Source organism: Pinus tabuliformis, chromosome 4_1 (assembly GCF_031772625.1).
Source record: "Pinus tabuliformis cultivar Carrire ecotype Pingquan chromosome 4_1, CPIR1, whole genome shotgun sequence".
NCBI classification, from domain to species: Eukaryota; Viridiplantae; Streptophyta; class Pinopsida; order Pinales; family Pinaceae; genus Pinus; species Pinus tabuliformis.
Window position 1 is genome coordinate 575,796,690 of NC_142303.1, and position 14,962 is coordinate 575,811,651.

The following is a 14,962-nucleotide window of genomic DNA, read 5'->3' on the forward strand; positions in this document are numbered from 1 at the left end:
TTATCCAATCTGGTTGGATGATAGAAATAGTGCACAACAATGCTTCCACATCCTCATCCTTTCTTGAGAGTGCATCTGCCACCACATTTTGCTTCCCTTTTTTGTAGATGATTTCAAAGTCATAACCCAACATCTTTGTGACCCACTTTTGTTGCTCTTCAGAGGATAATCTTTGTTCTAAAAAGTATTTAAGGCTATCATGATCCGTTTTTACCTTGAAGTGTCTTCCCATTAGGTAGGGTCGCCATTTCTTAAGTGCATGGAGTATTGCCAACATTTCCTTATCATAAATAGCTTTACTTAGAAACTTTCCCTTGATTGGACGACTTTCAAAAGCAATGGGTCTTTCATCTTGCATTAGAACAGCACCAATTCCATTTCCTGAAGCATCACATTCCACAATAAAGGTTTTTGTGAAGTCTGGTGTAGCTAAGACCGGTGCTTGGCACATTGCCTCTTTAAGATGTTCAAAGGCCTTTGTTGCTTCCGGAGTCCATGAAAATGCATCTTTCTTCAATAATGTCGTTAGAGGTGCTGCTATTCTCCCATAATTCTTAACAAACTTGCGATAATACCCTGTCAACCCAAGAAATCCACGCAGATGCTTTATGGATGTGGGGATTTTCCATTCCTTAATGGCTTTAATTTTGCTAGGGTCTACCTTAACTCCTTCATGAGATACAATATGACCCAAATATTCCACCTCCTAGACTCCAAAGAAACATTTGGATATTTTGGCATATAATTGTTTCTCCTCCAATAGTTGTAGCACCCTGTCAACATGTTCAACATAATCCTTCCAAGACTTGCTATAGATAAGTATATCATCAAAAAATACTAACACAAATTTTCTAAGGAATGGTTTGAAAATTGAATTCATCAAACCTTGAAATGTTGAAGGTGCATTGGTAAGGCCAAAAGGCATGACCAAAAATTCATAATGACCCTCATGAGTTCTAAATGCCGTTTTCGGAATGTCTTCAATCTTCATTCTGATTTGATGATATCATGAACAAACATCCAACTTGGTGAAGTAAATTGATCCATGCAATTCATCTAGTAATTCATCAATGACAGGAATGTGGAACTTATCTTTAATAGTGAGCTTGTTGAGCTCCCTATAATCCGAACACATGTGCCATGATCCATCCTTCTTGTGCACCAATACTATTGGAGAAGAGAAAGAACTTTGACTCGGTTGAATTATACCAGCCTCTAGCATTTCTGCAACCATACGTTCAATTTCACTTTTTTGGACATAGGGATATCTGTACGGCCTGATGTTTGGAGGAACACTTCCTGGAATCATATGAATAGCATGATCATGATCACTTATAGGTGGGAGACCTTTGGGAGTCTCAAATACCTTGGAATGATTGTCTAGGACTTTTTGAAGATCTGGAGAAATAGATGATTCTAATGTGGAAACATCTAGCGAACATAATTGTGCAATTACACCCCTTTGCTCCTTTTTTAGAAGCTTTGTCATACCGTTAGAGCTGATTATCTTTCCTGGTTTCCCTGCAATACCCCTTAATTCAACTTCCTTTCCTTCTGTAGAAAATTTGATGAAAAGTTCTTGAAAATTAAAAGCTATTGTACCCAAGGATTGTAGCCATTGGACTCCTAGTACAACATCAGCACCTCCCATTGGAATGGAAAGCATTGGGCTAGTCAATACATATTCTCCCACGGATAGCTTTATATTATGGCACTTTCCAGAGCAATTTATTGTTCCTTCATTTGCAATCATCACTTGACACTCTGGTGCTGGATATAGGAAGCAATTCAATTCTTTTGCTACCCTACAATGAATAAAACTGTGGGTGGTTCCTGAATCAATCAACACTATTACCTTTTTCTTCTTGATTTTTCCTTCTATCTTGATGGTTTGAGGAGTGGTAATTCTCGCCAATGCATTACAAGATATGGTCGGATTTATTTGTTCTTCATCTAGGCTTTGTTCCTGGAGCATATCCTGTTCTTTTGACCTTTCTTGTTCATTTTCTTCTTCCTCTTCACAATCTATGTAGAATAATTTCTTCTCAGCACACTTATGACCTTTAGTGTATTTGCTATCACAACTATAACAAAGCCCTTTTGCTCTTTTTTCTTCCAATTGTTTTGGTGTCAACCTTATAGGTTGTGGAAGACTAGGGGTAACTGCACTTCGGTCTTTATAGTTGTGAGTGGTATGCTTCCTGGTTGCCATAATTTTGCTTTCCATTTTTCTTGCTAACCTGAATGCCTTCTCTAATGAATCAGGTTCCCAAAGACGAACATCATGTTGGATATTATCCTTTAAAGACCCTATGAACACATCAATCCTATGCTCGTCTGGAATATCTTTTACCCTTATGTTCAATTTTTGGGACTCCTCAATGTGCTCCATTATTGAACCCTTTTGTTTGAGACTTATCAATTGGCTAAAAAAAGTGTTGCTTTTTGTATCCTCATAATGTGCTATCAATTCTTCCATAAAAATTGCCCAAGTGATAAATTGTTTACGAGAGCAAAGCCATTGATACCATATAAACTGATTTGGTTCCAGATATAAAGTTGCCATATGTACCTTTTGTGTGTTTTGCACATTATTGAGATCGAAGAACTGCTCCATCTGTAATATCCATGTGGCGGGATCCTTGCCATCAAACTTCCTCATATAGATTTTTGGAATATGGTGGGTCTTTGATCCAACATTAGAGTCTATGGAATCATGATTAACATTTCTTTTGTTCACATCATGAGTTTCCTTTACAACCTTTTCACCATTAGTAAGTATTTCTTGTAGAAAATTTGTCAAATCTGTCTTCAAATCTGCCATGTCTGTCTTCAAATCTGTCCTCAAATCTATCTTCAGATCATCCATATTAGCTTCCATGACCTTTATCTTAGATTCCACGCCATTTATCTTAGATTCCATACCATTTATCTTAGCATCAGTTCGCTTTTGTGAGCGTGACATTTGTTGCACTTGTTCTTGTAATTTTGATATATCGTGTAGCATTTCTTCCTCTTGTTCATGAGTCATGCTAGAGCTTTCAGGTTCCTTACTAGGTGTTTGCATTTTATTTCCTCGTGGCATCAGTTACTGATAATAATGCTTTACTATGCCCTTTGAATTCCTTCAAACCAAGCTTATGCAAAAATTAAAAAAAACTACACACCTTTTTTTTTACTTTGTAGAAGCTTGATATTGAATCTGATGTATCTTTGCAATTTCGAATCATCCAGTTCTGAAATTGTGACCTGTAGTAGCCTTCTATGTCCTCTTTCCAATTCCACTAGTCTGATCCAAATTGGATTCTCCAAGAAAGAGTTATGCACAATCTCCCGTAGTGACCTGATTATAGACTAGTTCAGTGGAGTGAACTTGTATGAAGTGCCACGTGTCACTGTTTCAACCTTTGACTCTGAAAAATATATACAAAACAACTACAGTCCGTCCTCTTTCTGTACCTTCTTACGAAATTTCCGATGCTCAGAAAGAATGTTATGACGATTTCCCCCAGGTCACTTGTTTTGAATGTAATTCAGGAGTCTGCAAAAAGACCAACTTCCTCAGATCATATCTCTGAAAATGTCACACCAAATTCTCTGAAATTCGGCCCCAAGGTTTAGCACGATTTCTTCTCAAATGGGTTTTTTTTGCGACTTTTGAAACGTCACAGAAAAACAGTTATAGCGAAAATTCCACGATGACCTTTTTGGAGCATCGAAACCCTAGAATCCAAAGCTTTGATACCAAATGTTATGAAACCAGCTCAAGAAAAGATCGAAAAGATAGATCAACGCCTTAGAATTCAGCCTATTCGAGGGGGCAACCTCCTTTACATTGCGTAAATGAACAATTCTTGCATGATTCAAATGACAAAACCTCCTTTCTATATATAGGAGTTTAAGGAGTCACAATATAATCCAGCCGACCTAACAATAATAATATAAAGCCACAAAAATAACAATAGAGGGATTCTATGGGCACATTAATAACAATATGGGGGCAATGGGGGCACAAAAATATAAATAAGGGGTATAACTACAATAGTAATGGGGTAATCACTAGTATTATAGGGACCCAACAGTTCAAATATTATGGACTATGTGCCAATGCACCTGTAAGATAGGAATGAGGGCATTAAATTAGGTCCTAATAAATAAGAGGTTTCCCTCGAAGGTTTTGGTTATAAATTTTTTATAAGAAAAATAATCCAAAAGCCATTAAGGATTGAACTGAAATATTCAAAATAATTTGGAGAAGGACCCCGAAGCATGCGAATATCATATTTATTACTTGAAATAAAAGGAAATTAGGATTCCTTAAGGTTGAATCTAAATTTTTAATTGATTTATTTTAAGGAATGTGGAAGTAATAGCATATATTTATGTGTATTAAAAAATTAAGTTGCAATACTATACATAACTCAAATATTGAATTTTTTCTTACAAACAAAGTAGAAAGGAGAATCATGGTAAACTTGCAACTTTTTTGTAAAAGTTATGAAATTTAAAGACAAATTGAATTTTTTTCTTACAGCAAGGTAGAAAGGAGAATCATGGTAAACTGGCAACCTTTTTTTTAAAAGTTATGAAAATTAAAGACAAATCAATCATGTAAGTGGTTCAGACGATTGATGGAATTTCTCTTAGGAATTTTTTAAAATGTTTTTTTTTTTTTTCTCTTTTCTGCAATGAACTTGGATATTTTAGAACAAGAAAGTATGACTGATTGAACCATACATTGGGCTAATGAACAATTGTAATTTTGAATATTTATGCAAATACATGGTCCTACCATAAGTATAAAATCATAATAAGTTTTCACTGTCAAACCTCATCCATGCAATAATTTCCAAATCTTGCCATCACCTAAAGTGAACTGATTTATTAATGTGATTCTATGCTTAACATAAGATCCTCAATTATCTTAATGAGTGCAAGATGCATTCATGGCCACTGGCTCAAGTGCTGAGAAGCCCTACAAAAGTGTAGTGCAAAAGGCACGCCACAAGAAACGTGACGTTCCGATGATGCCATTCAGATGCTCGGAACCTTTCCTACCAAGTTAAGAATGCCCATAGGTTTAAATCCTTGGACATCTGGTGCAATGCTAGAACCACGAATAGGCATGAAGCAAATATGGTGATTTCAAGTTTTAATTTCTGAGGATTGTCAATAGGGATGGCGAGACCCAATCTACCATATAAATGATACGAAGATCGATGGATAGGTGTTGTATACCTTTTTGTTAATATATTTGAAAGGTCTAGAGTCTATTAAAGGCTCAATGCATAGCGTTAGATGACAGGTTGAGATTATCATTTTTGTTTACATGTGGTAAGTATTTCTCAAATTTAGAGAACCACAACCTCAAGATTATTCTTTAAGGGGAAACTAGGATTCTCTAAAGTTACAAAAGTAGTTACTATGAGTGATGATGTTGGGTTTTGGTAGCTGCACGAAGCATTTTTTTATTGGTAGATTTAAAATTAACTAGGCACCTTCCCAAGTAGGTTGATGGATAAAATCCCATTAAGGGTTGTTGTTTCCCTCTCGACCCCTAATACAACCTTTCTAGTTGCCTTTATCTACTGAGATAATGTTTCGCTCTCCTCTTACTTTATTTGCTAAGATGGAGGCATCTAACTACGAATGGAATTGCCACAAAGGCTTTCCAAGGATAATGGTTATCTTGGTTGACACATTTTAAAGTAGTAAATTCACAAAAGCGTTTAGTTGGGATAAGGGTTATCTAGTTCCATATGAAAGTGGGGTTAGTTATTTTTTTTGTGACGATGTGTTGTAAGTATGCACATACACACATTTGTTTTTCAGCATAATCAATAAATCTATTGATAGTTTCCCTAATGTAAAAATATTTCATTGTAATAACATTGGGTTCTACCATGTATTGTTAGGGAAACACGTCAGTCTTCAAGCAGTGCATTTTTCATTCATCAAACAGCCAAATTGGGGTGTTTCTTGAGCCGTCGTTTGTTGTATGGATCCATTTCCTTGCTCACGGGTGTGCGAGAGAAGGTAGGTTCTGAAGGATAACATGTTCTCAATTCCAAAGTCAAATATGCCATAATAAAATTGATTGCCAGTCAGATAAAACTTACATAGAGGAGACTATATTATTTTCTCTTTATATTAAATGAAAATAAAGCATCTTGAAATGAGGAAGGACTCAAAATAAGAGAGCGGTTGATTATAAAAAATATATATCTCATAATATAATATCATTCAGATCAGATTTAGAGTTTTTTCTTGCATGGTACCTAATGTGAAAAGTCAACAAATATCCATTTTGTGGCATCAATTTTAGTGGAACAAAAGTCTGAATGAATGTTTTATCACATCCGTTATGCGAACTTCATCGAACTTCAGGTTGCTGGATCGATCTCATAGAGAAACAATAGATTTTCCTACTCTTAAATTGTCCTCATCTCTTCACAAGTCGAAGAGTGTTAAATATAAGGTGAACAAAATGAAACGAGCATTGAGGTGTGTACATAATTCCTATGCACCAGTAACTCTTGAGTGTGATGAAGGTTAAATTCAATAAAACACAGTTGTTGCCTCAAGTTCATGCTGTTTTGGATATTTTACATGCAAGAGGATCGATACAGGATAACTTTTCATGCGACAATACCAAGGGATATGTGAGAAAGAAGGTTTCGCTCAGAGATAACATATGAGGAACTGCCATCTCTTCATGACACTGATCTTATATTCACTTTGATAAGGTTATACCTTTTGTCAATTTGTGGTTCTCATATCAATGCATGACCAAAGTCTTGTCGATTTCATAAATAAACAAATAAATAACTACTATAGAATGCTCATTAATTATGATTCAAGAGGAGTTGTCAAAATGAGAAGGTCTCAAATATAAGTAATTTTGATACCTATAGTAGCATTGTGGGGAGTAGAAACATGAAAAGACTATACCGTTACAATATTTAATTGTGGTGGAGTAAAGAGTAATACAAAAATATAACAAACAATTTGTTATCACCTGAATTGAACCTCATGTTGTAGGAAGGCAATGTCAGGGTAACCACAAACCACGCTTAGCCAAGTAGCTAGCCCTGCTAGGCTAGGAGAGGGCTCTCTATGTAAATATCTTAGCCAAATTGATTGGATCTGGAAGCTGATATTAGGCTAGGTATAGTAGCACAAGGTTTGATTTGATTTTGAAGGGTTTTATTGGATCAGGAGGAGCCAAACAGTTAGGGCAAGGAAATTAGGTCAAAACTATAGGGTGTTCGATGGGGCAAGGTAGGCACAATGATCAAAACCTTAGCGTTTGATAGATGAGTTGAAAAGATAGTTGAGGAGCTAGGAAGAGGATGTAAACCTCATGGATTCTTCCTAAACTGAAGAAAACACAGACTATGAAATGTCTACCAAAAACAAAGCATAATAGTTATGGATTTTGCCTTTCAAACTTGTATACATTCACATAAAGAATATGAAATAATGAAATGGAGTTAAAAATACATTTTAACTCATGAAAGCGTAAGAAAAACTGAATTGAACATCATGCCACATGGATCCCAAATAAATGGCTACAATTTTTCATTAATCTCCTATTGTAACTGGTACAAAATGATGTCTATCAAAGCCTAATCATCTCACTAATTCCAACCCTTTACAATGAGAAAGAAAAAGAATATATAGACATCAATTCAACATCCTCCCATCCTCAGGGGTAATATCCCTAAGATGAGGAACTAATCCATCAAAATCTGAACAAGAAACTAGAATCTAGGCAACCCTAACAACTTGCCTCTAAAAGGGAGGGAATTGATTCATTTGTCCTCAAGATAACTTCTGATCTAATGAATCTACCCTCTAGTAACTAATATCCATTGTATTTACATGCCTAGTCACCATTTACATCAATAAAAACATCATCCATGAGAGAAAACCCAAAAATTATAGTCATGGCACAGTAAAGTGAAAATTCAGCATAAAATTGTCCTATGCACAACGCCCAAGCTCTATGCGCAACACCTTTTGCAGGACCATTTTGGAGGTCTTTGCGATGTCCAAATTGACCTCATGATAGCTCATTGGAAATCTTGTTATGTATACTTTCCAAATATGCCTTTAGTTTTGAATTTGGAGTTCATTTGCCCCCTTAAAAACTGATTCTCCCAAGAATGCTTCTATGCACAACGCCATGGTCAAAAAGAGGGTAGAAAGGTCATTTTTTAGGTGTTTTTTGACCTTTTGGCTGACCAGTTTTGCAAATGCACAGGGTGCATGTACTCATCATTTTCAATCCAAAAATTCTGACCATTTTTTAATTGGATGCCCCTAGGAAATGTGCAGCGCCAACCAATTTTCCTTAGTAAAAAAATTTTAAATTATTCAAAAGGGAAAAAATTCTCAAAACTTAGTCAAAATCTATGGAGAACACCACCATCAAGTGTCTAGGTCAGCCAAGTAAGCTTCAGCAAGCAACCTAAGCCTATAACCCTCCCTTTTTTCTTTGAGTGCTTGTTTTAGCATTGCCCTAATTTGCTTAACTCTTGTGTTACAAATCTTGTTCCAGGTCCTATAATGGCGAGCCATGTGCCTAATGATTTGATTTCCCCTGTTAGCCCTTTGTAGTAGCTTCTCCAAATGAAAATTCATCCAGTCAAGCCATGTTTCTCTATCCTCCTCAATCTCCTTTTCAAGCCTTTGTTTTGTAGTCAAGTTGGCTGGGGTCTCTTCCTCTTGCATTACTGATTTTCCTTTTTCGCCTTGCCTCTTTGCCTTGAGAAGTTCGAGCTCCATGAGGACTTGTTTATCACTTAGCTTCTTGTTCTCTTGCTCAAGGTATGAAATGACATACTTAGCTCTCACCAAGTTGTCCATCAGTGCTTGGATCTGTGCATCTTTCTTCTTTATGACTATATTTTCATTTGTTGCCTCATCTTGAGCCTCCAAGTCGACTATCTCAATGCTATGATGAATGTGTGGATGTTCTAGTTCATCATGTTCCATTAAATCAAATTCACTTTCCTCTTCATCATTGAGGCTTTCCTCCAACAGCTTATCTTTCCCTTTATGCACTTGTTGCACCTGTTGTGTTGATGAAGAAGGCAAAGCCCCTTCCATAGTTTTTGGAGCAAGCATTTGCCTATGAGCTAATGAAGAAGGCAAGTCCCCTTCCACATCAGGTGGAGTAAACACTTGCCTATTTGATGCAAACAAATTTCTAGCCCCTCTCTGATATGTTTTGTAGGTTTCTGGCTTCTCAACAACTTTAGTCTCTTTAGCCTTCTTAGTTTCTTTACTTTGGCACTGCTCAAAGGCCTTTCTGCTTCTTGAGGCACCGGTGGAGAAATCTAAGGACCATTGAAGATGTCATTGGCAATAAATGTATCCCAGGAGATGTTGAGGAGGTCGAGATGATGTAGCATAATAATCTTAATCAAGGAATAATGATAAATACTATTCATCTACTGGGGCTATGGCCTTTTCTATACAATGTAGGCCATCTTCTCAATGTTCCTGAATAAGAAGTATGGGATGTTCATCATTTTAACTCATGTGAAGTGCATAAGAAGCCTAATATGATAGGTGTACAATCTGTAAAATTTTCCCTCAGATGTAAAATACTTCATAATGATCTTCATCGTATGGGCATACTTGTCGTGAAGGAACCTGAAAGAAAAGTTCCTCTTCTTTACATTCCTGTACCTGGATTTGATGTAGGGCTCATAGTAGTGCTCATCCAAATCTTGTGATTTATACCATTTCTCCCCCACATTCACAATCCTTGTAGTATCAGTGATAATGGAGAAGGAAACTGTAAATGTTACCCCAACAAGAGTTACCTTGTCATCATGGAGATTGGCTACAAAAAGCCTGGTCAGTTGAGGATGATGTTGAACTCTTTGTACCTTCTCACAAAAATCATAACGCCCTAGATGCCTAAAACAAGAGACAGACATATGGGAAGCCTCTAGCTCTATGATGTTTGATGGTTCTTCTCTAATAGTTCTGCCTCCCTTTTGTGGTTTTCTCTGATGCTGAGGTTCATCTCCCATGCTTTCACTGCCACTTTTTTCCTCCACCTCATAATCTTTATCTTCTTTATCCACGTTTTTTGAATTTGAAGCTTTATAATCCTAGAGAAGGTAGTCAAGAAGTGAGTTACGGTAGAAGTTTGTGTGATGTAGGATGAGATATGTATGATGTGAGAGTGAGAAAGGGGTGTATTTTTTAGTATGGATTGTTTTGTAAGTAGGGGTTTAGGGATTTTATTTGGGGGATTAGGGTATAGGGGATAAGTTTATTTGACAATAGGAAATAGGGAATAGGGATGATATTTAGGGATATGACAACAGGATCTGGGAATGAGGGATATGACAACAAGATGTGGTAATGAAGGAAAATGGTAAGCAGGAAGGATTTTAGAAAACCTCGGATTTGAAAATTTAAATAGCAAACAAACTAAAAAATTGTGAAATGAGTGTTGGGAGGATGGTTTAAGGAGTGCAACTACTTTCTTAGAGGCTTCAGGTAGTGAGAGGATCATTTTAGATTGTTGTTAGGGTAATTTAGGTGTTTGTTGGCCCTATGCACAGTGCCTTGTACAGGTGTGTAGCACTCTGTTGTATGCCCAACGCCGTGCAAAAATACACTAGCACATAGGCTCTATGCACAAAGCTCTGGTTGTATGCACAATGCTCCTTGCTCTATACGTAGCATCTCCACAATTTTTCCCTCTATGTAGCGCTCCTTGTTCAATGCACAGCACCCACAGTTTGCTCAACGACCAATTCGCTTCAACTCCCTTTTCTCTCTTTGTCAAATGAGTATGATGAAGTTTGAAAAATGATTTTGAAATCTTATATAGAGGGTGATTTTGATTTTTCCTTAGAAAAAACCCACTTTACAACGTATTTTGGAGCTTTTACTTTGTCTTCAAATCTTTGTTTAATGCTTTTCTTTCTTTGTCTCTTTTCAGGTCGATGATGCTTTGATTGAACTGATTTCTTCAATGGCTCATTTCTTGCAGTAAGGAGAAATGCCTGGGGAGCTTATGGGAACACTTATTACATGAAATGACTTGAATTACATAAAAAAAATATGAATCAACAAAAATACTCAATTTTTATCTCAAAAAGATGTTTTTGAGATGAAAATTACATCAGTGAAATAAGAACTTTGTACAATAACCATGACTTGCTACCATTCACTCTTTGTTTTTTGGTCTTCCTCATACCTTTACTACCATTTATTTACATTGAAACTATGCTTTTGACCTTGGAAATGAACCCTAAGACCTAATGGAAAGATGGCTACCTTGAGTCTAAAAAATAAGATAAACAAAACCATAACTGAATGCAACATGGATATGGGTCAGCAAATGTACCTCATGAGGGAAAATTTGATTTTTTTATAGAAGACAACCATAAGTGGACCATTTTTGGCATGATCTAGTGGAATGATCAAAAATGCAGTATGAGACACCTAAAATGAAAATGCAAAGAGAAGATTTGATCCCTGATGGAAGTATTCGTATACTGACACTAACATTGGCCTTATTGGGGATGGAAGCTCCTTGGAGGTGTCAAGAACACCATAGACCGAGTGCCTAGCTGATTGGGCCAATACGGTCAAACAAATAGAAGACCGAAAACTTTTTGAATTTTTTTGAAAATGAGTCGATACAAACTGAAAACTTACTCCAAACTGACTCTAGACTGACTCAAAAACCAACTAAAAGTAATACAAAGCATCTAATCTTTATAGCCTTCACTTCGGGCCCCAAGCTTAAATGACATTGTACTCCAAATCTTGCAAGAAAAGCAAACTGGTATATACAATGATAGTGAAACAAATTCATCAAGCTGCATCAGAAATAATAGTGTTTCAGGACCGTACCATTCACTGGTCCTCCTGAGCATTCTTGATCATCCATTTCCTTCAATAAAAATGCATTATGTCCTCGATAGACTAATATTTTATAAGTTCCTTTCCACAAATTGTGAAACTTACCATGTTTCCCTTTTTCTTGATTTCGTGCATCCCATCACATGACTACATCTTCTAGCTGAAACTTTTCTGCCTTGGTTTTTCCATCATAAATTTTCTTCATCTTCTCTTGCAGCGAGAAATTATTTTGAGAAAACTCTTCCCTTGTTTGTTGAAGGTGAATCATTTGAATTATCTGGCACTGAACATCATCTTCTTCACTGTCGGCTTCTTGCAATAATCTCATGAACGGGACTGCAACGGATGTAAGAAACACTATATCAGTACCATAAACCAATTCAAAAGGTGACATACCTATTGATTTCTTACTGCTCACTTTATCGGCCCACAAAGCATTGACAAGATTTCGATTCAAATTCTTTTTGTTTGCCTCCAACATCTTCTTAATAATGTTTACCAAGGATTTATTTGAAGACTCAGCTAGTCCATTTCCTTGCGGATAGTATGTCATGGAATGACCCAATGTGATGTTGTATTTATTACAAAACTCAACCATTTTCTTTGACTTAAACGTTGTTGCATTATCTGTAGTAATCTTGTGAGGGAAACTAAAACGAGACAAGATATTAGACTCTAAAAACTGACTAATTACCATGTCCATATCTTGACTTGTCGAAATGGCTTCAATCCATTTGGTGAAGTAATTGGTAGCTGTCAAAATCCATTTGTGTTGTGCTAATGATGTAGGATGAATTTCTCCTATGAAATCAAGCACCCACTACTGGAAATGTGCATTGACTACAACTGGCTTCAGAGTAAGAGGAAGTAGCTTCCTTTTTCCCTGAAAAACTTGACATTCGTGGTAGCTCATGACTATTTTATATAAATATGAAAACAAAGATGGCCAATAATACCCTTCTCTCAAGATTTTATTAGCTGTTGTTTTCCAAAACAAGTGACCCCCACAATCTCCTCTATGAAAATCATTCATTACCTGCTGATCTTCATTTTCAACCAAACAATTAAGAAGAACCCCTCCTGGATCTTTCCAATAGAGAGCATTGTCTAAAATGTAGAATTTTGCATACTTCAGTTTTAGTGATCTACCTTTACTTTTCGACATTCCAGGAGGAGGAGAAAGATGTTGAAGAACATATAATATATAAAAATACCAAGGTGAGTTGAGACACATCTTTGATACCTGAATGAGTGTGCTACCATCTTCATCATTTGACATTGCTGCAATAAGATTTATGTCTAGATCATGAAGATTCGACTTAGCCATGAGTTTTGCCAAGCCTTGACCTTTGATCAGTTTTGTGGGCTTAATCTCAAGATCATACTCCAACATCGTTGCTATCCACTTATCTCTTCTTCCTTTCGGATCAATTTGCATGAGGAAATCTTTGATATCTGCATTGGGAACATATGCTATGGTATGCAAATGCAGAATGTAAAATCGAAAATCCTTCAATGCCTTTATAAGGGCCAAAGCTTTTTTCTCATTGATGTTATACCGAGGAGCAGCATCTCTCATAGTCTGACTAAAAAATGCAAAGGGTTGCTCGATCTGATCCTTCTTTTGCATCAACACCGTAGCTAAGGTGTGCTCAGATGTGAATGAAAATATAATAAAATCATGAGTATAATTGGGACTGATCAAAACAGGGGCTATGGTCAAAGTAAGCTTTACCAAGTTAAAAGATTTCATGGCATCCTTGGTCCATTTCACAATGTTGTCCTTCTTCAACATATTAGTTAACTCGCACAAATGCTCAGCCAAATATCGTATAAATCTCCGTAAGAAATCCATCATACCATTGAAGGCTTGGATCTCCTTTTTGTTGTGCAAAATGTCTATTTCTTGAATTCCTCCACCCTAGAAGGATCAATTTGAGTACCATTGTTGGAAATTATGTGACTGGGGAGCTTACCTCCATCCTTGGCAAAAATACTTTTCATTGGATTTAAATAAATCTCGAACTCCTTGCATTTCTGAAAAGAAATCCTCAGGTGGTGTAAATGCTCATCATCAGAAGCAAAAAATACTATCAAGTCATCTAAGTAAACCACCAAGAAAACATCCTTCTCGTTAGTGAAAGCTATATCCATGGCTCACTGAAAAGTAGTCCAAAAATTCTTCAGCCCAAATGGCATCTTGTCATACTGAAAATTCCCCCATGGTGTTGTGAAGGCAGTTTTGTCTTGGTTTTTTTCGTGCACCAAAATCTAATTGTAACCTGAGTATCCACCTAGTAGTGACATCCGTGATGTTCCAACTACTTTTTTTAGAATGTGGTCCATCTTAGAAAGAGGATAATTATGTTTCAGGGATACTTTATTATGTTCTGGAAATCAATGCACAACCTTATCTCTCTGGTCTTTTTTCATACCAGGGCCAAATTTGAAACCCAATCAGAAAATCTAATTGGAACAATGATACCAACTTTAAACAATCTATTTACCTCTTTCTGAATATATGGTAGCAGCTTTGGGTTGATCCTCCTCAATTTTTTTCTAAAGGTTTTTTGATACGCCGTGATAGGAATGGTGTGTTGAATGATGTTCTTATCATATACCTTCAAATATGAGTAATCCCATGAAAAAATATCATAAAATCATAAATCAACTTAACATACTTAGCCTTTGACTTTGGAGACGATTTTTTTGATAACTTAACAAGCTTGGGCTAGTCTGTTGTCCCAATGTTTATATCTTCAATTCCTTTGTCAGTAGGAACCAAGGTTGGTTTTCTCACCACATCATCTTGATCAAACAACTCCTCTAAAGGTATAAGACCTCTACGAATAACATTATTCATCAGTTGTAGAACATCCATCTGATTTATCTCAATGTCTTGTTCATCAGAATCATAAGCATCATCAATGAACACATCCTTAAACTTCTCTTAATTCTGCAAAAAGGAATTAATTTCATTGTCATCCCAGAAAACTTGCCAATATCTCAAATTATGGGGAATAGTAGGTCTATGTTTGACATGAGTTTTAAATTTATTGAT